At 42.2% G+C, this 24,749-nt stretch overlaps 1 protein-coding gene across 7 annotated transcripts in view; it reads right to left on the bottom strand.

Annotated features, from left to right (window-relative positions):
• LOC132403056 (ras and Rab interactor 2-like) overlaps nt 1-24,163 on the bottom strand; it is a 172,448-nt gene extending 148,285 nt beyond the window's left edge. For 5 of the 7 annotated variants that reach the window (XM_059986298.1, XM_059986295.1, XM_059986297.1 and 2 more), the window contains exon 1: nt 23,810-24,157. The gene's annotated coding sequence lies outside the window, so the exon portion shown is untranslated. Of the gene's footprint in view, nt 1-23,809 lie in introns of all 7 variants that reach the window. The other 2 variants (XM_059986289.1, XM_059986296.1) reach the window with 2 other exon arrangements.
• Nucleotides 24,164-24,749: the final 586 nt, after the last annotated feature.

The raw sequence follows: 24,749 nt of genomic DNA on the forward strand, positions 1-24,749 counted from the left end.
TCTCATAATTAGTTAAATGAAGATCTACTTTGGAGAGTTGTGTGCAGTCAAGGTGTATCAATAGACTGTAGTAAAAATACACCTGTATCTGGAAGATCCGACTACCGGTGAGTCAGTATCCCGAGCAAAAACTACCCACAATGAAGACAAAAGAACACTCCAAGGAACTCTGCAAAAAGGTTATTGAAAAGCACAAATCAAGAGATGGAGATGAAAAAATTTCCAAGTCACTAAATATCCCTTGGACTACAGTTAAGTCAATCAAGAAATGGAAAGAACATGGCACAGCTGTAAATCTGCCTAGAGCAGGCCATGCTCAAAAACTGAGTGACTATGCAAGAAGTGGACTAGTGAGGGAGGCCACCAAGAGACCTATGACAACTCTAAGGGGGTCACAAGTTTCAGTAACTGAGATGGGAGAGTGGCAAAGAGAAAGCTACTATTGGGGGGAGAAAAACTTACAAAATTTTGGCTAGAGTTTGCCAGAAGGCATGTGTGAGGCTCTGAAGTCAACTGGAGTAAGTTTCTATGGTCTGATGAAATGAAAATTGAGCCTTTTACCCATCAGACTAAATGCTAAATTTGTCATAAGCCAAACACTGCACATCTTCCAAAACACATCATCCCTACTGTGAAGCATGGTGATGGCTACATCATTCTGTGGGGGTACTTCTCTACAGCAGGCCCTGGAAGGCTTGTGAAGGTAGAGGATAAAATAAATAGACAATAGACAGTAGGTGCAGGAGTAGGCCCTTCGGCCCTTCTAGCCAGCACCGCTATTCACTGTGATCATGGCTGATCATACACAATTAGTACCCCGTTATTGCCCTCTCCCCATATCCCTTGACCCCGCTATCTATAAGAGCTCTATCTAACTCTCTCTTGAATGCATCCAGAGACTTGGCTTCCATTGCCTTCTGGGGCAGAGCATTCCACATATCCACCACTCTGGGTGAAAAAGTTTTTCCGTATCTCTGTTCTAAGTGGCCTACCCCTTATTCTTAAACTGTGGCCTCTAGTTCTGGACTCATCCATCAGCGGGAACATGCTTCCTGCCTCCAGTGTGTCCAATCCCTTAATAATCTTATATGTTTCAATCAGATCCCCTCTCATCCTTCTAAATTCCAGTGTATATGAGCCCAGTCGCTTCAATCTTTCAACATATGACAGTCCCGCCAAATACAGGGAAACCCTTGAGGAAAACCTGATGCAGTCTGCAAGAGAACTGTGACTTGGGAGGAGGTTTGATTTCCAGCAAAATAATGACCCCAAGCATAAAGCCAAAGCTACACAGGAATGGCTTAAAAACAACACAGTTAATGTTCAGGAATGGCCAGCTCGGAGTCCAGACATCAATTCAACTGAGAACTTGTGGCTGGACTTGAAAGAGACTGTTCACTCACGATCACCATGCAATCTGACAGAGCTTGAGCAGCTTTATAAAAGAAGAATTGGGGAAAAATTTCAGAAAAAGTGCAAAGCTGATAGAGATCTATCCATGCAGACTCAAGGCAATAATTGCTGCCAAAAGTGCATCTACTAAATACCGACTTGGTGGGTGAGTAATTATACAAATAATTATTCTGTTTAATAATTGTGATAAATGCAGACTAATTTGTAGAAATTTATTTTCACTTTGACATTAAAGAGTCTTTTCTGTTGATCAGTGTCAAAAAAGCCAAATTAAATGTACTGTGATTCAATGTTATAAAACAATAAAACATGAAAACTTCTGGGGGGGTGGGGGTGGGGCTGAATCCCTTTACAGGCACTGCATTCCACAAGTCTGACATTTAATTTTATTTTATGAGTGGCATATAAACGGTATTTAGTCTCTTTCCTGGGAAGAAATTTCAAAAGCGACGGGGCAGTTGAGAAGGCTGCAGTTTAAAGGAGATGTGTTGGGCAAGTGCGTATTGTAGATACACAGAGTGGTAGGTGAGTGAAATGAGCCACCGTGGATAGAGGTAATTAGTAGTATCCAAGAGGCATTTCGAGAGACTTGTGAATGAGGGGAATGGAGGGACATGGAACATAGAACAATACAGCACAGGAACAGGCCCTTCAGCCCACAATGTTGTGCTGAACCAAATAAAGTAGAAATCAAATGGCCAACTAAACTAATCCCTTACAATGTCCATATCCCTCCATCTTCCTTGCATTCATCTACCCATCTAAACGTCTCTTAAATATCCCCAATGTTTCTGCCTCTATAACAACCTCAGGCAGTGCGTTCCAGGCATCCACCATTCACTGTGTAAAGCTACTGGCCTCTTGCATCTCCTTTTGAAATTAACCCCTTCCCATAGAAATGCATGCCTTCTGGTAGGAGGCATTTCAACCTTGAGGAAAATGTTACTGACTGTCTACCCTATCCACATCTCTCAAACTTATAAATCTCTATCAGATCTCCCCTCAGCCTCTCCAGAGAATACAAACCAACCTCTAATTATAGGACATACAGTCTAATCCAGGCAGCATCCTGGTAAACCTCTCTGCACCCTCTCCAAACCCTTGACCTCTTTCCCCTACGGGGGTGACCAGAACTGAATGCAACACTCCAGATGTGGCCTAACTAGTTTTATAAAGTTGCAATATAACTTCTTGACTTTTGAACTCAATGCCTTGACTAATAAAGGAAAAGCATATCATATGCCTTCTTAAATCACCCTATTAACCTGTATAGCCACTTTCAAGGCGTTATGAACTTGGATCCCAAGATCCTGCTGCTTATCTGCAGTCTCTTTACAATTGGCCAAAGTGCAACATCTCACATTTGGCCAGGTTAAACTCCATCTGCCATTTCTCCGCCCATATCTGTGACTGGTCTATATCCTGCTGTATTCTTTGCCAGTCTCCTGCATTATCAACAACATACCAATCTTTGTGTCATTTGGAAACTTACTAACCTACCCATCTACATTTTCATCCAGGTCAATTATGTACATCAAAAACAGCAGAGGTCCCAGTACAGAACCCTGTGGAATACCACTAATCATAGTGCTCCAACCAGAAAAAAATCCTTTTGACCACCAACACTGTGTCTTCAATAGGCAAGACAGTTCTGAATCCAAATACCCAATCACCATTGATCCCATGCATCTTAATCTTTTGGATGAGCATCCCATGAGGACCTTGTCAAGTGCCTTATTATAATCCACATAGAGAACACTCACAGCTTTACCTTCATCAATCACCCTTGTCATCTCGTCTAAAAACTCCCAGTTAATAAGGTGCTACTTGCCCCGCACAAGATCATGCTAGCTCTCCCTAATTAGGCCATGGTTTTCCAAATGCTCAAATGATATCCTTGAGAGTTCTCTCTGGTAACTTCCTTAACACTGATAAGGGACTCAGCGATCCATAGTTTCCAGTATTATCCCTGGTTCTCTTCTTGAACAACGGAACATTAGCTACTCACCAGCCTTCTGGGATATTGCCTGTGGCTAGAAAGGACACAAAGATATTGATCAAAACCAGAACTATCCTCACTACCCTCTCTTAATAACTTCCAGTATATCCCATTAGGCTCTAGGGACTTGCCCATCTTAATCCTCTTTAAAAGACCCAACACCACCACTTCTTCTATCTTAAAACCTGCTAGTGTAGTAATACTCTTGGTACTGATCTCCCTTTCCTCCACGTCCTCCTCCTTGGTAAATAATGATGCAAAGCACTCATTAAGGCCCTCACCCACGTACTTTGCATCCAAACAAATTCTTCTCTCTTTATCCTTTAGTCTCACCCTCTCCCTAGATGTTTTCTTGCTCCTGATGGATGTATAAAACTGCTTTGGGATTATCCTTAATCCTGCTTGCCAATGACTTTTCATAACCCCTTCTGGCTTTACTAATTCCCTTGAGTTCTTTTCTGGCTTCTTTATAATCCTCCAGGGTTCTGTTTGATTCTAGCTTTCTAAGACTTACATTTTCTTGACTAAATTTGTCATGTCTCTCAACATCCAAGGTTCTCTTACCTTACCATCCTTGTCCTTCCTTCTGACTGGAACATACCGGTCATGTACTCTGTGTAGCTGGTCGTTACACACCTTCTACATGTCACTGCTATTGCTCAGCCTGACTTTATTCTTCCCTGCTAAGTCTCTGAGCTGGCAACAGTATTACTGGGTTGGTTGCTGCTGTTGTGTCCTGTTAGTTCATCCCTCCCAGAAATACCCAAAGGGGTGTACTTGCTGCTGAGGCACTAAGCCTGCTGAGCAAAACCTGACCACTCTACAACTGGCCCCTTCACAGAATTGCTGCTCCCACAACAGCCACTTCACTTGCACGTCCCTTCTTTTCACTGAGTCAATTAAACTCACTCCCAACAAGACTGTCTTTTCAAAATGGTTCATGCTCTGTAACAATGCTGCTCTCTCACTTTTTCAATTCAAAGAATGACCATGAGGTGCATGGTTAGTTTCATTTGGCATCATGGTTGACAGACATTGTAGACTGAAGGGGCTGTTACTGTTCTATGGAAAGGCCAAACAATTAGCACATTCACTTAGAATTAATGATGAAAATTTAATCCCTTTCATGGTTGCTCATTTTTGAAGAAACATTGCAGAAATGACCACTAATGTATGTCTTTTGTGGATGTGTATTTCAAATAATAATTTAACATTATCAACAGTAATTGACCTATTAATATTTTAATAACCTGAATTACTTGTTCTACAATATTCTTGTGAAAGATAAAATCTCACAGGCTAGAAGTGTGTGGACTGAAGTAATCTTTAATTGGGTTTTGAATTTTCTCAGAAGCCAAGAAATATTTTTGTCAGAGTAGTAGATGTTTCCTCTGCCCTGCCCACCCTCCATCTCTTGCACCCTCAACTATCCTCCAAACTGGATTCATTTGCACTTGCATTTGACCTTGTGGTTCTTTTGTAAATTGTTGGATTTCTACTCAATTATGCTGCAAAACCCACATTTCTTCTGCCTCACCCTCTCCTCCCTCTTTATATTTAACAAAAAAAGGGTAATCAATAATGAAGATGAAGAAAAATTAGAAACAATCCAAAACAAAATTCAAGATAACTTTTTTTAAAAACAGTAGTAAGAGGCGCACTAGGTTGGGCATTGGGTCAAATTCATTATTCTGCTTCACCTTCTGCCCTGCTGCACATTTTTTCACTTCCACACTTAGCACTTTACTGTGAAGCTGACCTTATCAAAGTGCATTGATGACCCATGAGAAGTCAAGTCTCAAATGGCAGGTCCAGTTATGATAAGGCACCAGGTCCACAGCAGCACAGCAGTGGTCTGTTAGAGATACTGGGGTTAACTACTGAGCAACAGCTGGGCTGCAGTTTCAAAACATGGACAGCTGCCTTATTCAGGTAAATCAAACTCCTTGGTTGCAAGTTGAAGGACTGTACACAATAATATTTTCCTCAGGGCTTCAGGAGGTCCAAAAAGAGCACAAGGACTTGCTTTTAGCCCAGACAATAAACAAAGCTTTAATTTTAGGCAGTGTTCTAGTTTCAGATTATTTGTCTCCTACCATGGTAAGTATGTGCCTCAGAACATCCAACACCCATCTGACATTTTATGAGAGAGGATAAACTGGGTGGCTGGTGGAATCGGGCCAGGATGAAGAAAGGAACTGTCGCATGAATACACTTTCAATGTTGTATTTACTGCTACTCGAGTGTAAAGGTGGAAAAAGTAATTTCTTCAAAGAAATTAATGGGAAACTCCAATTTGGTAATCAATCTTCACCTTTTACACGAGTGTTCTGATGGCAGTATTAGAATTGTAAGCAAGACATTTTTGCAAATCTTCAAGAGTACAAAGACAGAAAGAGCCCAAAACTTGGTCAGTATAGGACTTCAAAATTCTCATCCTCATAAATAAGGCAGTCTACAAAATGACCTCAATAATCAGAGGTAAATGTGATCTGGATTTAGAATGCACAACTACATCATTCAGACATGCCAGATTTATTCAACACATTCAATACTTTTCTTTGATTGTCCAATAGCAATTACACTCGGTTAATTAAGTGCTAATGCTTAGCTGCAGTTCTGAGTTCTATTACCTTGGCTACAGCCTCTAATAAAGTTACATTGTTACAATCTAAAGTGGCTGTCACTTAAAACTGTAGAAAAATCTTAGAGGATGATAAATCTCTGAAATGCTCTTCCCCAGAGGCTTGTGAAACCTCTAACCCGAGCTGCCTGAGGGAAGTTGGGCAAATTATTGAAGGATTAGGGAATTGAGCATTATGCGAAACAGGAGTCCTGGTTAGATCAGCCATAATTGTACTGAGTGGTAGCACAGACAACATATTACTGCTCCCATTTTCTTACAATCACTTGCCTAGAGCTCCAAAAGACAGAACGTGCAATCCTGTTAATGACAAAGGAATTTCTGTGCTGGCAAACAATATGCATTTGGCCAAATTTGACAGAATTACTCTGCATTTTCTCCAGTTACAAATAACTGATCTTGCATATTTAGATTTCCACCAGGCACCAACAGCTTTTTTTACTTGACTTGGTGACAGACAAGAGGATGGATTAGTCATATGGGAAGAAGGAGGTGAAAGAATCAAGCAAAAGACATAGGAGCAGAATCAGGCCATTCAGTCCATCAACTATGCTCTAACATTCCATCGTGGTTGATCCCAGATCCCACTCAACCCCACACACCTGCCTTTTTGCCATATCCTTTGATGCCCTGCCTGATCAGGAGATGATCGACTTCCACCTTAAATGTACCCATGGACTTGGCCTCCACCACAGTCAGTGGCAGAGCATTCCATAAATTTACTACCTGGCTAAAAAAAATCCTAGTTACTCCAGTTCTAAAGGTTGCCCCTCAATTTTGAGGCTGTGCCCTCTAGTTCTGGATACCCTCACCATAGGAAATTATCTTCTCCACATCCACCCTATCTAGTCTTTTCAACATTCAGTAGGATTCAATGAGATCCCCATACATTCCTCTAAATTCCAGTGAGCACAGGCCCAAAGCTACCAAATGCTCCTCATATGTTAACCTCTTCATTCTGGAATCATCCTTATGAACCTCCTCTGGACTTTCTCCAATGACAACACATTCTTTCCGAGAAATGGGGCCCAAAACTGTTGACAATACTCCAAGTGCAGCCTGACTAGTGTCTTATAAAGCTTCAGCATCATCTCCTTGTTTTTAATATCCTATTCTCCTTGAAATAAAAGCCAACACTGCATTTGCTGCCTTTAAATCAGCCTGTAAATGAATCAACCTGTAAATTAACCTGGGAGTCTTCCTCTCCCAAAAGGAGAGGAAGGAGGCTGAGTGAGAGTAAAGGAAAAAGAAAGAGGGACATTGGAGAACACAGTGAACTACTTCATTGCAATCAGAAAGAATCAGACACAAAAAGCTTTTCCTATCTTAAAATACAAGAACACACAAATTAAGCTAAGTTCTCTTGTTTACTCCCCTGGTGACTTAAAAGTTCCATCAAATTGTGACAGGAAATTATCCTAATCTATTGGGTTTCAGTCCAAAGCTTTTAAGAACAGAATGGACTGACCTTTTATTATGCAATTCCATAAACATCTCTCAGATTGCAAAATAAATCATAGCATCCTCAACTGCTTCCTAGCCAAGTAAACACCCAGTTCAAAAAATAGTCTCAGCAAAGTTGATGAAGGAAAGCCTGTGGACATTGTCTATAAGGACTTTAGCAAGGCCTCTGACAAATTCCAATATGGGAGGCTGATCACGAAGGTTCAGTCGCTTGGCTTCAACTATGGCTTGAAGGGAGAAGCCATAAAGTGGTAGTAGATGTTGCAACTCTGGCTGGAAACCTGTAAGTAGAGGAGTGCCACAGGGATCAGTGCTGGGTACATTGTTGTTTGTCCTCTATGTCAATGATCTGCAGAGTAAAATGGTACAGTGGATGCACAGGAAGTCTATCAAAGCTTGGGGGAGGATCTGGACCAACCAGAAAATAGCAGATGGTATTGAAAAGTACAACAGAAGAAAGGGATCTGGAAATGCAGATCCATAGTTTCCTGAACACGGTGTCACAGGTGGATCAGGTCATAGAAAGCATTAGCCACATTGGCATTCATAAATCGGAGTATTTCAATTAAAAAGATTGAAAGAGTACAAGAGAAATTTTGCAAGGAAGTTGCTGGAACCTGAGTTGTAGGGAAATGTTGAAATAAGTTAAGGCTTTTTCCTTGCAGCAGAAGAGAACAAAGTGAGAGTTGATAGAGCTATACAAAATAGAGGGGTTTACAGAGGGTAAATACAGGTTTTTCCATCTGGGGGTTGGTAGAGACTAGAATTAGAGGTTTTAGGTTAAGGATGAAAGAAAAAATATTTAAGGGGAACCTGACGGTGAACTTTTTCCACTCAGTGGGTGGTGCAAATGTGGAACGAGCTGCCAGCAAAAGTAGTCGATGCAGGTTCAATTGCAGCATTTGATCAGTTTGATACGTACTTGGATGGGAGGGTATGACGGGCTATGGTCCAGGTGTGAGTCAATGGGCCATGGCAGAATGACAGTTTGACCCAGACTACATGGACCAAACTACCGCAGTGTAGTACTCTACGACATAGTCAACCTTATCATTACCAGCTGCTTGCTCTTGCGTGGAGCACACCATAACAGATGCGACTGCAATGCACCCATCTTTCACAGACAGAGTTTTCCTCAATTTTCCCTCAATTAGGAAACCGTATTCAATAAACAAAAAACAGACATGGGTGCCTACTGTCTAGATGCTCCAGAATGAGTGTAGGGCCAGGGAGATGGGTGTCTGCAGTTGACCCATTTCAGCAGTAGGTCAATTGTAGTGGGTCAGGGTTGTCTGAGAGACTGGTTCTGGCCCACATTAACTCCAGGCTCTCAACGCACTTCACGATGGTGGATATCAGAGCCATTGGGTGGTAGTCATTAAGGCACTGGGATGATAGTGGTCTTCTTCAAGCAGGCAAGAACCTCAGATTGAAGCAGTGAGAGAACAGCAAATACCCCTGCCAGTTGATCCACATAGGATTGAGGGATGCAGTGGCGTACAGCATCTGGACCAGATACTTTCTGAAGGTTCACTCTTGAATCCACAGCAGTGACTATGGGTTCAGGTGCGCTCGAGACTGTCAGCGTGGATGGTGATGTTCCAATCTCTTTTTGTTCAAAACATGCACAGAATGCATCAAGTCCATCTGGGAGGGATATGCTGTTGTTGGTGATGCTGCATGACTGTTTTGTAGCCCATGATAGTACATGAGCCAGGTCACAACTTGCAGGTCATCTGAGATTTGAATTTGGAACAACACTGTCCCCTTGCATCTCTGATAGCTCCACGGAGGTCTGATATCAATTCATTGTGAAGGCCAGGGACAACAGATTTGAATGCTGTTTTCCTATAATCCAGTTTTTGGAACATCCGGACTGTCTGCTTTGGGACACAGTCCTCAACACACCTGCTGGTAAAGTCCACGAACATGGCAGCATACTCATACAGGTTGGCTGCCGAGTCTTTGAACATGGACCAGTCTAGCAATTCAAAGCAGTCTTAAAGAAGCTCATCTGTTTCCTCAGACTAGTATGGTATGATCTTCTTTACTAGATCCTGCTTCAGCTTCTTTTGGTGAGCAGGGTGAAGGCCTGCTGTCTGATTGCCAAAACTGGCTGGAGGTGGCTCAGTTGGCATTTTTGATGGCTGTGTAGCGATGAACAAGGGAGTTTAGGATCCTGGTATTAGGCCTTGTTAAACCCTTGCTATTCAGGTACCCATCTAAAATGACTTAAAAATAGTAATTGTAGCCACCTCTACCACTTCTCACCTTAAATCGATGCTCTATTATTTTAGACTACTCTACCATAAGACATGGGAGCAGAATTAGGCCATTCAGCCCATTGAGTCTGCTCTGTCACAATGGCTGATCCTGGATCCCCCTCAACCCCATACATCTGTCTTCTCACTGTATCCTTTGATGCCCTGACTGATCAGGAAACTATCAGCTTCCATCTTAAATATACACATAGACTTGGCCCCCACTGCAGTCTGTGGCAGAGCATTCCACAGATTCACGACAACCTTGGCTATAAAAACTCCTCTTTATCTCTGTTCTAAAAGGTCTCCCTTCAATTTTGTGGCTGTGCCCTCTAGTTCCCCTTTATGGGGAAATATCCTCTCCACATCCACCCTATCTAGTCATTTCAACGAGATTTCCCACCCTTCCTCCATTCTTCTAAATTCCAGTGAGTAAAGGCCCAAAGCTTCCAAACACTCCCCGTTAACCCCCTCATTCCTGGACTCGTCCTCATGAATCTCCTCTGGATTTTCTCCCATGACAACACACCCTGAGATATGTGGCCCAAAACTGTTGACAATACTCCAGGTGTGGCCTGACTAGTGTCTTATAAAGGCTCAGCATTATCTCCTTGCTTTTATATTCTATTCTATTCCCCTTAAAATAAATGCCAAAATTACATTTGCCGCCTTTACCACAGACTCAACCTATAAATTAACATTTTGGGAGTCTTTCATAAGGGCTCCCAAGTCCCTCTGCTCCTCTGACATTAGATAATAGTCCGCACTATTGTTTCTTTTACCAAAATGCATTATCATGCATTTCCCAACTCTGTTCCATTTACACTTTTTTGCCCATTCTTCCAATTTGTCTGAGTCCTGCTGCAATCACATTTCTTCCTCAGTGCTACCTACCCCTCCACCTATCTTCATTTCATCTACAAACTTTGCCACAAAGCCATCAATTCCATTATCCAAATAACTGACAAACAACGTGAAAAGTAGCGGTCCCAGTACTGACTCCTGAGGAACAGCACCAGACACCAACAGCCAATCAGAATAGGCCCCACTTGCTGCCTCCTATCAGTCATTCCTCTATCCATGCCAGTATCTTTCCTGTAACAAGGTAAAATCCCATGATGTTAAGCAGCCTCATGTGTGGCATCTTATCAAATTACTTCTGAAAATCCAAGTAAATGACATCCACTGCCTCTCCTTTGTTCACCTTGCTTGGTACTCCCTCAAAGAGCTCTAACAGATTTGTCAGGCAAGATTTCCCTTCACAGAAACCATGCTGACTTTGACTTATTATTTATCTCCAAGTACCCTGAAACCTCATCCTTAATAGACTCTTAGCACTTCCCCAATCACTGAGGTTAAGCTAACTGACCTATAATTTCCTTTCTTTTGCCTTCCTCCCTCAAAGAGTGGAGTGACATTTGCAATCTTCCAGTCCTCTGGGACCATGTCAGAACCAACTGATTCTTGAAAGCCCATGATCAATGCATCAGTCACCTCTTCAGGAACCTCTCTTAGGACTCTGGGATGTAGTCCATCTGGTCCAGGTGACTTATCCACCTTAAGATCTTTCAGTCTGCCTAGCACTTTTTCCTTTGTAATAGTAATGGCACTCACTCCTGCTCCCCGATACTCACAAACCTCTGGCATTTGTCCCCCATTACTACACCACCAGCATATTTCTCCAGTGGTCCAATATCAACTCTCACCTTCCTTTTACTCTTCATACAACTGGAAAAAACTTTTGGTATGCTGCTTTATATTACTATTGACTGATAGAATATAACTTCCTTTGTTCTTATCCCAGTGGTACAGGCATGACCACTTTTAATTCTTATTCTTTCTTACTTCACTTCTAATATTTTTATAACTGTGCACTTGTAATGCTACTGTGACACTGTAATTTACTTTGGGATCAATAAATTATATCTCTAACACAGCCAGGATTCAAATCTAAACTGATATTTTATTTGCAATTAAGTTATATTAGAATTTGGCAGCATTCTGAAGTTTCTGCACATCACAAGAAGATGGTCAGTTGTTGTCTTCATTGGCCTTTCAAGTTTCAAAATGAGGGTGGTGATGAAGATCATATTTTGACCTTATTCCCCATTTCCTCTCACCTAAAAAAAACATGAATTCCAGCCTTACTTTAATAAACTATTGAATGGCAGTGAATTTTTCCAAATGCAAATGTCATGCTCAGGAAGGGTGGAAATAGTATTTGTGTAGACAAACAAAATGGAGGCATTTTAGGATTTTGTATTGTTTTATAAAGTATATTCTAGAAACCATGAGATTTTGCAAGTGGAGTGCAACTATTGATAACTGAGTTCCGGTTTTGACTCTGATGCTATCTTTGCATACAAAAAGCCAAGAAAATAAATCCTGTGTACATTACAAAATGTCAAACTCTAATGTGGGCTAAGTTGTTTCTTAACCCTGGTTTCACTTGAGTTTCAACTACCAACATGGTATTTAAGAATTAACTATTTTCTTTGATATTTCTTAAGACAAAGGAAACCATGCAGGCCACTGTGTCTATGTTAACTCTTGGAGAAATCCCACCTTGTCACTTACCCACTTTGTTCCCTGTATTCTGTCTCCCACATTCCATACTCCCTCTGCCTACCCACCTATATTTGGCAAAATTTACAGCAGATCATTATCCTACCCACTCGTACATCTTGGAGATGTGGGAGGAAGTCCAAGCACCCACTGGAAACCCAGGCGACCATGCAAACTTTGCTAAAGGTCAGGATTGGACTCGGGTGATGTGGACTCGAAAGGAACAGCAATACTGCTGCAGCACCATTCAGCTCTAATTAACTTGATGTTTCAACTGGATGAACTGAAATAATTACTACATATATAAAGCTGCAGACACACTCTGGGAAAATCTAATGATCAGTGTCTAAAATGAAATAGCTGGGACTCTAAAACTGGAATATATCAGCCAATTAATAATTTAAGATGCAGATTAATAACTTCTATAGCAATTATGTTTTTAATAAGCATTCAAATTTCCATAAAGCACCTGAAATGATCTCTCTCACTAAAGCTCGTAATAAAGTGCAAGATGCTGGGATTGAGGAGTATGTTCAAAACTGATTCAATAACTGATTGAACAATACTTTGTAACAGTGGATTCCTATTGGGGCAATTGTGATTGATGCAATTCTGCTTCACAAGTCTTGAGTACTTTTATATGTAAATGGCCTTGGTGTGGTATGGAAACAAGATACCCATGATTGCAAAGCTAATGGTACACTGGTGCAAGTACTAGATGGTATCAAAATATTTTGACTGCAATTTCAGACTAGATGAAAGCCAATTCAAGGATGTAAAAAGGTGTATAGCGTGCCGTGCAAGGGTCTTAGGCACATGTAAAAAAATCTGTAAAGCTAGATGTTTTCAAAAATAATGAAGTTATCAAAAATTATTCTAAAGAGCAGTAAACAGTAAAATACTAAATCAAATCAATATTTGGTGTGACTACCCTTTGCTTTTAAAACTGCACCAATTTTCTTATGGTCACTGTCATGCAGTTTTATAAGAACATCCTTGCAGAAGTTGCCACAGTTCTACAGACTTCAGCTGTCTCCCTTCGTTCTATCTCTTCCCAGGTAATTCCCAGCCAACCTCTATATTGAGATCAGGGCTTTGTGGAGGGCATAACATCTGTTGCAGAACTTTGTTCTTTTCACTGAAGACCCTGGCTGTGAATATGGGGTTATCGTCCTGCGGCAGAATGAAGTTGGGACCGATCAGACACCGCCTTGAAGATATCACAAGATGCACGAGAACCTGCTTGTGCTACTCAGAATTGAGGATTCCATTAATTCTAGGCAGATCACCAACATCCAATTCCAGAAATGCAGCCCCAGACCTGTAGGGAACCTCTACCGTGCTGCACTGTTGACTGCAGACACTCATCCATGTAGCACTCTCAAGCTCTCCTACAGAGAAACTGCCTCACGTTTGAGCCAAAAATTTCAAATTTTGACTCTTCAGTCCAGAGCACTTGCTGCCTTTGTTCAGCACCCCAATCCTTGTGGAAGTACAAAAATTTCTCCGTAATTTTTTTGGAAAATGCATGATTGGGAATCTAAAATTTGCTCCTTTCTACTGATGTACTAATGCAGAAGATAAACATCTAAAACAAAATTTACAAAAAGCAATATCCAGGGTGCCTAAAGCATTGGAACCAATACATATACGGCAAAAATTCAGTGAGTCAACAACTTCTGGAATGTGTTCAGAATAGTTCCACTGCAACAGCACATGATGAACACAGCTAACATATTGCCCATTGATTACTGCGTTGAGGAGCAGCACAGCAACATGGCCGGTAGAGTTTCTGTCTCAATGCTCCAGTGACCTGGGTTCACCCATGACCTCAGGTGCTCTGTATGAACTTCACACCTTCTCACTGTAAAGGCGTAGGTTTCCCAGTTTTCTCCCAAAAGTTTTTGTTGGTTAATTAACCATCAAGTTAATGTTGGGTGTGCAACACAGCATAATACTACAGAGGCTAACACCAGCAGTGAGATTGGGCATCGATTTCCCACCACTATCTGTAGGGTTTGTGTGCTCTTCCCGAAACCACACGGGTTTCTTCCAGATGTTCTGATTTCCTCTCTCATTCTAAAGACACAAGGTTAGGCTTAGTGTTGTGGGCATGTTATGTTGGCAGCGGAATCATGATGACACTTGCAGGTAGTCCAGCACAACCCTCTGACTTGATGTGATACAAAAGACTCATTCACTGTATGTTTCAATGTAGCTGAAGAGATTGTGGAGTAACGATTCCTCAAGAATCACTGGATTCTGGAATGTTTCTGGATGACTGGAATATTGCAAATCTCACTCTTAAAAAGAGAGGGAGGCAGAAGAAAGAAAATTATAGTGCAGTTAGCCTGACTTCGGAGGTTGGGAAGATAATTGTTAAGGATGTGGTTCTGGGGTACTTGGTGGTCACATGAAGTGGGTCAAAATCAGCATGGTTTCATAGGGGGAAAAACCAGAAAACCTACAGCACAATACAGGCCCTTCGGCCCAAAATACTATACTGAACAGGTACATACTTTAGAAATTGCCTCAGTTACCCATAGCCCTTTATTTTTCTAAGCTCCATGTACCTATTCAGGAGTCTCTTAAAAGACCCTATCGTATCTGCCTCCACCACCATCACCAGCAGCCCATTCCATGCACTCGCCACTCTCTGCATAAAAAAAAACTTACCCCTGACATCTCCTCTGTACCTACTTCTAAGCATTTTAAAGCTGTGCCCTCTCGTGTTAACCATTTCACCCCTGGGAAAAAGCCTCTGACTATCCACATGATCAATGCCTCTCATCATCTTCTACACCTCGATCAGGTCACCTCTCATCATCCTCCTCTCCAAGGAGAAAAGACCAAATTCACTCAACCTATTCTCATGAGGCATGCTCCCCAATCCAGGCAGCATTCTTGTAAAATCTCCTCTGCACTCTTTCTATTAAAGGTTTCCTTAGGTGAAAATTTTGTCTGACAAATCTTTTGGAATTCTTTGAGCAATAACATGGAGGATAGAAAAAGGAAAGTCAGTAAGTGTTGTATACATGAATTTTCAGAATGCCTTTGAGAAGGTGCCTGCACACAAGGCAGATTGCTTCTTTTCTCATTGTATGTCAACAACTGGGATAACGGAGTAATAGCTTTGTGGCCATGTTTGTGCAAACTACGTAAAGATAAGTGGAGGGGCAGGTAGTGATGAGGAACCAGCGAACTGGCAAAACAAGTGCCATATGAAATATAGTGTAGCAAGGTGTATGGTCATGTACTTTGGTAAAAGGAACAAGTGCATAGACTATTTTCTAAACAGGAAAAAAGGTTCAAACATCAGAGGTGCAAAGAGACTTGAGTCCTTGTTGTAGGATTCCCTAAAGGTTAACTCGCAGGTTGTGTCGGTGGTAAGGAAGGCAAAAGGAATGTTAGCATTCATTTCGAAAGGACTAGAATATAAGAGCAGGGCTGTGATTTCAAGGCTTTATAAAGCAGTGGTCAAACTGCACTTGGGAGTGCTGTGATCAGTTTTGAGGCCCTTATCTCTGAAAAGATGTTCTGGCTTTGGAGAACGTCTAGAAAAAGTCCACGAGAATTATTCCAGAAATGCAAAGGTTAATGAGTGTTTGGCTTTGGGCTGGAGTTTAGAGTTATGAAGGGAGAGGATCTCACTGAAGCCTATATAATATTGAAAGGCCTAGTTCAGGGGTTCCCAGCTTTTTTGTGTCATGGAGCCTTACCATTAATTGAGGGGTCTGTGAACTTCAGGATAACATAGATTATATACAGAGTATATTTCCTACAGCAGGTCAGTTTAACACAAGTTGGCACACCCTCAGAATAGAGGGACATCCACTTAGAACAGTGATAAGAAAGAATTTCTTTGGCCAAATGGGTGATGAATGTGTGGAATTCATTGCTATGGCCAGCTGTGGAGGCCAAGTTATTGAGAATATTTAAAACGGAGTTTGATAGGTTCTTGGTTAATCAGGGTGTCAAAGCATATGGGGAGAAGGCAGGGGAATGGGGTTGAGAGGGATAATAATTCAGCCATGATGGAATGGTGGAACAGATTCTGCTCCTATATTGCTTTTGGACAACAAATAACAAAGTTCAATTGAAAATTATGGTCAGCAGAACATTTTCAGTGTCAGAGTAGGATCAGGTTAACAAAATGTGAGTGGAGCCAGGGCACGTTCACTGCCAGATTAATCAGAACTAGGCCACCATAGTGCTTGAAGCACTGTATAATTAAGCAAGTGCTTAAAACTCTTCAAGAGCAGACATAATGTTTCACTTACAGCAACGGAACATCAATTTAGCAGATAAAGCAGCAACACAACACTCGGCCCGTCCTTAGCGAAGTCCAGAGAGCACCAATTTACACTGGAGTCTAGACTCCTGCACATGTCCTGTGTCACTTTGCATCAGCCATGTAATTTCCAGAGCATGGTGAAACTCAAGTAAAAAGTATTCAATCCTTGAGTACCCTTGAATTCTATTAAAGGACATTTTGTGACTGACTAGGCAAACATGCTTTTGCTTTCTGAAAATAACATGGTTCTACAGTGCTTATAATGTTACTGCACACAAGGGATAAGCACAAAAATATTCTGTGGATTCCTGCCACAGTTTGTTGAGAATTATGCTATTTTGAAACAGTTTATTTATTTGTGATTCATTGGTCAGGAAAATCTCAAGATCTACTTTGCAGCCATTCTTTCAACTGGAGCCACTAAACTTGTAACCTAATGAACTATGCTTAGTATACAAGACATGGGTGATGTTGTTAAAATGAGCATTTATTACCAGACCATACATTAGCATTGGAAAATCTTCCTCCAAACTCTTTTCGTCTTTCTCATTATTTCCTGTTAAGCTCATGACCATAAAAGACAAAACATCTCACAAGGTCCAGGCTAGTACAGTAGATGTTGTCTTCCTCATTACAGATTGACACTTCCATCACTTGTCTCCTAACTGCTCTTGTCCTAAAACTCTCACTAAGATTTTAATATTGCCTTCAGTTCTGCCAGGGTTTTGCCCAGTCAATTTCATCAACTTCTTCATGCAGATTTCGGACACAAATTTGTCATTTTTTCCATGTTCTTCTAGTCTTATCTATTACATCCAACCCTTTTCTGGCCTTGAACCAGAAAGCATCAATTGCTAGGATAACTAAATCTCACATGACATTTGCTTTAGTATCGTACCACATCATAAATTTCACTCAGTTCTCAAATTCCCAATATCAATAATCCGACAGATTGTTGAACAGATACACTTCATTGAAGTAATGTGCTAATTTCCTTTCCCAAAGACCATTGAATAATTTGTTTACAAATAGGTAAATAAAATTTCCTGTGATGCAGGCCAAATACCTTAATCCAGATAAATTTCCTGCTGACTGGTGCGAGACTCGTAAGGGCAGTGAAACACTGTTGACACCCAGATAAATTAGGTTATTAGGTGCCCATTTATCAGCACTAAGAATGGACTTGGTACCCATTCCTGAAAGGGTATTCCCCCACTCAAATCTCCAACCCTCACCAACAGTGCAATATATCAGCATCTCAGAAAACAGACAAAATGGAGGTTCTGCGAGTGTAATTATCTCAGGTCATCTTCTGAGATCTCCTGAGACACTCTAATTCTGAGATTATTCTTTTTGACCACTTGCTTATTTCATCACCATATTTAATCAATCTACCACCAAGTAACAATACTTTGGAATTTGCCAGATAGTAGGAAGGGGGGGTAGAAACAGTTGTCTTACAACTCTAGGGATCCATGTTCAATCATGACGTCAACATTGTGTCCACAGTCTCCCTGCGAGTACTTGAGCACCCGTTTTCTACTGCCTCTCAATAGGCCGTTGCTCTTAGTTACCTCCTTACTGTAAGTTAACAGCTGAAACAACCAAAGGAAATTTTAACGTATGAGGAAGTAAAAGTTTCCAGGGCGCAGGGGAATAAAAAGGTGATGCAATTGATCTGCTGGGACCTGACCAGCCAAATAGTTTCCTTGTGTCATATTAATGATTTGCTTTTTAGCTGGTTTGGCACAAAATTGTGAGCCAAATGGCGTTGTTTCTGTGCTGTACTGTTCTCTGCTCTATGTTAAGTGGTTATAGATGGGTCATATTCTGCATGGAGGTCGGTGAACAGTGGTGTGCCTCCGGGATCTGTTCTGGGACCCCTGCTCTTTGTGACTTTCATAAATGACCTGGATGAGGAAGTGGAGGGATGGGTTCGTAAAGTGTGCTGATGATACAAAAGTTGGAGGTGTTGTGGATAGTGTAGAGGGCTGTCAGAGGTTGCAGTGGGACATTGATGGGATGCAAAACTGTGCTGAGAAGTGGCAGGTGGAGTTCAACCCAGATAAAAGTGAAGTGGTTCATTTTGGTAGGTTAAATATGATGGCAAAATATAGCATTAATGGTAAGACTCTTGGCAGTGTGGAGGATCAGAGGAATGTTGGGGTCCGAGTCCACAGTTCGCTCAAAGAGGCTGCCCAGGTTGACTCTGTGGTTAAGAAGGCATATGGTGTATTGGCCTTCATCAATCGTGGAATTGAATTTAGGAGCCAAGAGGTAATGTTGCAGCTATATAGGTAGGACCTTGGTCAGACCCAACATGGAATACTGTGCTCAGTTCTGGTCACCTCACTACAGGAAGGATGTGGAAACCATAGAAAGGGTGCAGAGGAGATTTACAAGGACGTTGCCTGGAATGGGGAGCATGTCTTATGAAAACAGGTTGAGTGAACTCAGCCTTTTCCCCTTGGAGCGACGGAGGATGAGAGGTGACCTGATAGAGGTGCACAAAATGAGAGATTAAATGACTGCCGTCCTGTTGCACTTACATACATCATCATGAAGTGTTTTGAGAGGCTCGTCATGAGGCATATCAAGACCCTGCTGCCCCCCTCACTGGACCCTCTGCAGTTTGCGTACCGTCCCAACCGCTCAACAGATGATGCCATTGCCACCACCCTCCACCTGGCCCTAACCCACCTGGACAAAAAAAAGACACATACGTTCAAATGCTGTTCAGAGACTTCAGTTCAGCATTCAACACAATCATCCCTCAGAAACTGATTGGAAAGCTGAGCCTACTGGGCCTGAACACCTCCCTCTGCAACTGGATCTTAGACTTCCTGACTGGGAGCGCAAAGCCCAGAAACAAATATCGTTGTGATGATTGTTTGCTCTAGTATCAATTGTTTGGTGACAATAAAATATAATGACAATGACAATGGGAGACCTCAGTCAGTCCAGATCGGGAGCAGCATCTCCAACACCATCACACTGAACACAGGGGCTCCCCAGGGTTGCGTGCTCAGTCCACTGCTGTTCACTCTGCTGACCCACGACTGTGCTGCAACACACAGCTCGAACCACATCATCAAGTTTGCCGATGACACGACCATGGTGGGTCTGATCAGCAAGAACGACGAGTCAGCTTACAGAGAGGAGGTGCAGCGGCTAACGGACTGGTGCAGAGCCAACAAGCTGTCTCTGAATGTGAACAAAAGAGATGGTTGCTGACTTCAGGAGGGCACAGAGCAACCACTCCCTGCTGAACATTGACAGCTCCTCGGTAGAAATCATTAAGAGTACCAAATTTCTAGGTGTTCACCTGGCGGAGAATCTCACCTGGTCCCTCAACACCAGCTCCACAGCAAAGGAAGCCCAGCAGCGTCTCCACTTTCTGCAAAGGCTGAGGAAAGTCCATCTCCCAGCCCCCATCCTCATCACATTCTACAACGGTTGTATTGAGAGCATCCTGAGCAGCTGCATCACTGCCTGGTTTGGAAATTGCACCATCTCGGATCGCAAGACTCTGCAGCAGATAGTGAGGTCAGCTGAGAAGCTTATCGGGGTCTCTCTTCCCGCCATCACGGACAATTACACTACACGCTGCATCCGCAAAGGAACAGCATTATGAAGGACCCCATGCACCCCTCATACAATCTCTTCTCTCTCCTGCCGTCTGGGAAAAGGCTCTGAAGCATTCGGGCTCACATGACCAGACTATGTAACAGTTTCTTCCCCCAAGCTTTCAGACTCCTCAATACCCGAAGCCTGGACTGACACCTTGCCCTACTGTCCTGTTTATTATTTATTGTAATGCCTGCACTGTTTTTGTGCACTTTACACAGTCCTGGGTAGGTCTGTGGTCTAGTATAGCTTTCTCCATGTCGTTTTTTTTTTAAACATAGCTCAGTCTAGTTTTTGTACTGTGTCATGTAACACCAATGTCCTGAAAAAAGTTGTCTCATTTTTACTATGTACTGTGCCAGCAGTTACGGTCGAAATGACAATAAAAGTGACGTGGATAGTCAGAGGCTTTTTCCCAGGACTTAAACGGCCATCACAAGAGGGCACAGGTTTAAGGTGCTGGGGAGTAGGTACAGGGGAGATGTCAGGGGTAAGTTTTTTTTTATGCAGAGAGTGGTGAGGGTGTGGAACGGGCTGCCGGCAATGATGGTGGAGGCAGATATGACAGGGTCTTTTAAGAGACCTTTAGATAGATACATGCAGCTTAGAAAAATAGAGGGCTAGTAATTTCTAAGGTAGGAACATGTTTGGCGCAACTTTGTGGGCCAAAGGGCCTATATTGTGCATTGTGCTATAGGTTTTCTGTTTCTACGTTTAAGTAAATCTCTCCCCTATATGCCTTTAAGACTCTAGGACCATTCCTTAAAATCAAGCTTTCTTTTCTAAAACTAACAATGTTTTTAAGTGCCATACCAGTGCTGGTTGATGCCTTTTACAAAGAATTGGATGCTTCTGGATATTTATTTCATGCATTCCTTTTGCCATTTACTTCAAACATAAACTGCACATGCTGCCCCAGCCAACCTAACTACAACACAACATCACACACAAAATACTGGTGGAACGAAGGGTCTCGGCCCGAAACGTCGACAGTGCTTCTCCTTATAGATGCTGCCTGTCCTGCTGTGTCCCACCAGCATTTTGTGTGTGTTGTTGTTTGAATTTCCAGCATCTGCAGATTTCCTCGTGTTTACAACATACACACTGCACAGTGTCATGGCAGCTGAAGAAAAGGCTTTCAAGAATGATCCCAGGAATTAAAGTGTTAACATGGAGTGTCTGGTTCTGAGCCTGTACTCGCTGAAGTTTAGAAGAATGAAGGGGAGTGGGAATAAAGGGGGCATTCTCTATTTGGCTACTGGTGACTATTGGTGTTCTGCGGGGGTCGGTAATGGAACCACTTCATTTCATGTTATATGTTAACGATTTGGATGATGGAATTGATGACTTTGTAGCTTAAGTGTGCAGATAAGAAGACAGGTGCAGGGGTAGGTAGTGTTGAGGAAGCAGGGAGTCTGCAGAAGGACTTGGATTGGGAGAATGGGCAAAGAAGTGCCAAGGAAGTGTACAGTCATGCACTTTGGTGAAGGAATAAAGATGTATACTATTTTCTAAATAGGAAAAAGATTTAACAGGGACAAAGGGACTGGGGAGTCCTTGTTGCAGGATTCCCTAAAAGGTGAACTTGCATGTTGAGTCAGTAAGAAAGGCAAATGCAATGTTAGCATTCATTTCAAAGGGACTAGAATACAAAGGCAAAGATGTGATGCTGAAGCTTTATAAGGCATTGGTCAGACTGCACTTGGAGTACTAAGAGCAATTTTGGGCCTCTTCTCTTTTAAAAGAAAGACGTGCTGGCATTGGAGAGGGTTCAAAGGAGGTTCATGAGAAAGTTTCTGAGAATGAATGGGTTAACATCCAGCCTGTACTTGCTGGAGCTTAGAAGAATGTGGGGGTATCTCACAGAACCCTATCAAGTACCGAAAAGTATAGGTAAGAGTGGATGTGGAGAGGATGTTTCCTACAGAGAGGGAGTCTATGACCAGCAGGTACAGCCTCATAATAGAGGGGTGTTCATTTTGAACAGATTAGAAGGAATTTCTTTAGTCAGAGGGTGTTGAATTTATAGAATTAACATTCACATTTGTCTGTGTGAATTAAATTATTAAGCATATTTAAGTGGAGGTTGATGGGTTCTTGATTAATAAGGGCATTATTGGGTATGGGAAGAAGGCAGGAAAATGGATTTCCAACATCTGCAGATTTTCTCCTGGTTGTGATTCAACTGTCAACAACTGTGCCCACGGGTATCGATTAAAACTGCAGCACTATTTCCTGCATGTATAACCAAAGCACCTGTTCAGCCAAGCCTGACAGAAACAATATTTCTGTGACCTCTGGTGATCAAGTAATCTTTTATTGACAAACACCAGAGCCAACAGCGAAGAACAAGCAACACACACAAAATGCTGGTGGAACGCAGCAGGCCAGGCAGCATCTATAGGAAGTAGTAGAGCAAAGAACAAACCCCGTTCTTCATTTAAAAGGAGCAACATTCTTAAAGGCAGAATAGAAACGGCAATGATGAGCAAATCTCCACTGGTCATATCTTGTGTTAGTGACCATTATACAGGTTTCATTAAGGTATGGTAAATAGCCTGTAATCACGCAAACATCACAGGTCCACAAAGAAATCAAATGCTGCAAATGACGGTTAGTGGAGCTAAAAAGCTCAAACTCGAAATGCACTTCACTGTTAAACAGCATTGGAGTTAATAGGTTAGATTATATATACCTGACTCTTCAATAGTAAAGCAAAACATTTTGCATAATACAAGGAACACAGAGCAAGATATTCAAATGAGATAGTTTTGCTATAAACATGCGAGAATTATAAAGTATGTCGTAGATTCCAACCAGGGGCCATTGCATTCCAAAACGGGAAGAAAATTCCTCCCAATCTACTGGATAGATAAGGGTTTATTTAATAGTGTATATCAATTGAAAACCAACCGATCATCTTTTGTTGGACTATTGAGGTTCATACATTTATTAGATTGCATTAATTTCTGAGCACCATCCTCATTATTCGGCATTAAAGATATAATCAGTTTTTCGATTGGCTTAATCGCAACTGCACATTTCAGAGCGAACAAGGCGGCTAGGTCCGGGAATTTACATAATAGATCAAAGGCTGTGTGCGTGCCTAGTCTTCCTCCCAAGAGTTAAGATCTCTTTGCTTGTTTCCACGATCTAAAAAAATTAGGCTTCTTCTTTGCAAACAATTGCAACGGTTTATGAAAAGCAATTCCTTTTCTCGATGACAAGGACACGGTGGCCAAAACGGATTGGGAGGGGGGCTACATTTCGCAGTACAAACAAAAACACACTGCTTTCGCTCCGTCTTTACAAAATCGTAATCGTTACCTCACGAGCGTTTGAACCCCGAATTCTATTCAGGTGCGTTGAAAGGTCTGTCTAAGAGTACAGATAGATGATTACAATAAACGTCTTGGTAAATACAGTGGAACTGCAAAAACAAAACCTTCTTTCAAATATGCACGAGACTCTTCACCAAGATTACCATATCCTCCATTCTTCCACCACTATCCGAACTCCCCCAAGACATGTTGTTCACTTACAGGAGTCTGAGGCTCCACACATCTCGTAGCTGTTTCCACTCACTCAAGCCAGTCTCCCGGGAAACACAGGGACCTGGTCGACTTGTGTTGAACGCGAGAGCCAGTCAGCCAGCCCAGTACCACAGCTGCTCGTTCACATCAACGGAAAACAAAAGGCGAAGAGACAAAAGACGCAACGCTTATTTTTTCCTTCAGCGAACACGCACTCTCACGAGCCTCCGGCTCCACCTGGCCGCCTTCCTCCGCCTCGGCTCACCCACCTGCACTGAGGCTGAGGGATGTAACGGATGCCGGTGCCTCCTCTCACTGTCACATACGTCCACAGACCTGCACTCCAAGCCAGTTCCCGGCTCGAAGGCCCGCAGTGCGCAGGCGCCGCTCCCCGCAAAGAAAGAGAAGGAAAACAAAAGTAAACTTTGATCCAACTTGGGAAAGTCACGTGATTCTTTGGGGGCAGGGGAGAGGGTTGCAGCGACGATGGTATTGTTTATTCTCAGGCTGTTTGTAAATAGTCTCATGGGAGGACGAGGCATTTCTCGTAAAGCAGTAATGCACTGTTATTTTACTGATGCGCGGGAGAAATCCTGGTGAGCAATCTATCTGTTCAGGGTTAATGACAAAAACTTTTAATCTAAATCTATCCAACCCACTTTCTGAACTGGACGCGAAAATATAAACCGGGTAACACGTCATTCGCTTTAAGAGTGACACACACTTAAAGTGGCTATTGCGGGGAGACTGGTGTCCTCCCATGATTACATCTATTGTGGGAAGGCGTCTTGACCAATTGGCTTCCTTTGGCGAGTTTGTATTTGTGTTTACTCAGATAATCCCATGGGAGGGAGGAGGAGGAGAGTTCGGATGCAAGTTTATTTATTAGGTACGAAAGTCCTTGGCTCTTTCGGTACATTAAAACATTACACACGTCTTCAGAAATTAA

The sequence above is a fragment of the Hypanus sabinus genome, chromosome 12 (assembly GCF_030144855.1).
Source record: "Hypanus sabinus isolate sHypSab1 chromosome 12, sHypSab1.hap1, whole genome shotgun sequence".
Lineage (NCBI taxonomy): Eukaryota > Metazoa > Chordata > Chondrichthyes > Myliobatiformes > Dasyatidae > Hypanus > Hypanus sabinus.